At 53.8% G+C, this 2,173-nt stretch overlaps 1 pseudogene; it reads right to left on the reverse strand.

Moving 5' to 3' along the window:
- Positions 1-1,475: 1,475 nt before the first annotated feature.
- LOC124712901 lies at positions 1,476-1,592 on the reverse strand (annotated as a pseudogene).
- Between the last annotated feature and the right edge of the window lie 581 nt (positions 1,593-2,173).

Raw genomic sequence — 2,173 nt, forward strand, 5'->3', positions numbered from 1 at the left:
TGCAGCAAACCAAGCCCCGGGCGTCTCGTGAAGAGGGACGCGGAGTGCACGTTGCCGTCACCTGAGTCCGAGGACGAGTAGAGGCCCTGCGAGGATGGCTCCGGTACGCTGGCGGCTGTGGACGACGACGCGGGGGCTACGGTGACATCAGTGGGCTCGCTCGGCGTGAACTGCCTCTCCAGCTGACGCTGACGCTGCACAGGCGAGGGTGGACCCTCGGCGTGAGTAGGAAGTTCTAGCGCTGGTGGCGATTTGTTACGTGGAGGTATGGAACGGCATGACGGTGTGCATATGCATTTTTTGTGTGTTTTTTTTTATTTAAGGAAAGACGAAAGGATAGTCAGAGGAGACAGTAAGAGAAGAGGAAAGCGAACGGCCTAAGTAGCTGGCCGGTGGGTGTCGGCAATGAGTCCCGCCCCGTCTTGTGATGACCTCTCGAAGTTGAGCTACTGGAGTTGGGAACGTTGGCGTTTTCGGCGTCCGATGTCTTCCCTGGCTGCCCTGGCCTCGGCGTCTTCCTCGCCTCTCCAGGCTCCTGCGCCAGCCTAAATACTGCTTGGCGCATGGATATGGCTGGCTCTATTTGCAGTCACGTGGCGAGCGGAAAGAAAGAGGTCCGCGGCTGTAGCGACCTCTTGTGGCGCCGTGGACGCCTCCTGGTGGTCTCTGGGAAGCTTCTGTGTTTCCGGGAGGACCGGACAGGCTGACCCCTACTCGGTCCGGGGCCAGCTGTACCGGTCTGCTTCGCGGGAAGCGAGAGTTGCAGGCGCTTAGTCTGGACACAGTAATTCTGAGTGGTCTGAAAAATGAACCTCAGTCCTTTCTATATGCAATCGGTTACCCACCAGGCCATTGACTGGCGCTACTGGTAACGATGGTTGGCAGCTGTACACGACGGCGTGAATAACAGTGAAGGGTAATTTGGCGGGGATGTAGTAAAATAATTACTTGTGCACACGATTTCTGTGTTTCCCTCCAATCAGTGAGGTTTGTCATCGCCTACCTGTCGGCTGCTGTGGCGACTGTGGCTCGCACCGGACTAATTCTCTTCTAGCAGAGGTTCAGTTGACGGTTAGTTAACATAACCAGTAGGACAGACAAGAGAAAATGCGTCTGTTGTCGTATAATCTACTGTGCTGTTTCTCCAATAACAGATAGTAAACTGGTGAGGTAGCCTAGTACACGAGGGTGCGAATTGGTGAAAGCCCAGGTCCCATTATTTCTTGCTGCAGGACAAGAATGTAAGATACAAACCATCCAATAGTATGCACAAAGTACTCCGTCTTCAGGCCACAAGTGGCCCATCGGGACCATCCGACCGCCGTGTCATCCGCAGTGAGGATGCGGATAGGAGGGGCGTGTGGTCAGCACACTGCTCTCCCGGTCGTTATGATGGTTTTCTTTGACCGGAGCCGCTACTATTCGGTCGAGTAGCTCCTCAATTGGCATCACGAGGCTGAGTGCACCCAGAAAAATGGCAACAGCATATGGCGGCTGGATGGTCACCCATCCAAGTGCCGACCACGCCCGACAGCGCTTAACTTCGGTGATCTCACGGGAACCGGTGTATCCACTGCGGCAAGGCCGTTGCCAATAGCATGCACAGCATTGAATTAAAACTGTCCAGCCCTTGAACTCTGAGACAGCTCGAGGACAGAAAACATGGACAACTTTGTTCTCTAGTACGAAAGGTAATGGAACCCCGTGCAGGGCATTTCTAACAGCTAATCTGGTATAACCTTAAACAGTGACAGGTCCGCTGTGTTATGAACGATTAGCCGTGAAACTACGAAAGCTAGAGAGTGTGAACTTGGAGATGAATTTAACTGTCAGCAACGTCCCGAGCGAATCAGTGCATGGCGGAAAACTGTGCACAGAACATGTCCATTGAAGCTAAGATGGCGGCTGGTCCCGAAATCGCGACCGTCGTTACTCCACACCTCCGTTCACCTCTACCACTAGTCAGAACTGGGTGATCATGGCGCCTCTCGACACTTTTGTGGCCGAGGAGCACTCGACACATTACGCTTCCGCCGGTAAGAAGAGGGCCGCATGCACAACGTAACCAGCGGTGCGGTTACCGTCAGCTCTGCTGTGCTCGTGCGCTAGTTCCCTCGACCTGAAATACATTCCATTACAAAGATAATACTCGACAGTGCAGTCAAACAATTAG

The sequence above is a fragment of the Schistocerca piceifrons genome, chromosome 8 (genome assembly GCF_021461385.2).
Source record: "Schistocerca piceifrons isolate TAMUIC-IGC-003096 chromosome 8, iqSchPice1.1, whole genome shotgun sequence".
NCBI lineage: Eukaryota > Metazoa > Arthropoda > Insecta > Orthoptera > Acrididae > Schistocerca > Schistocerca piceifrons.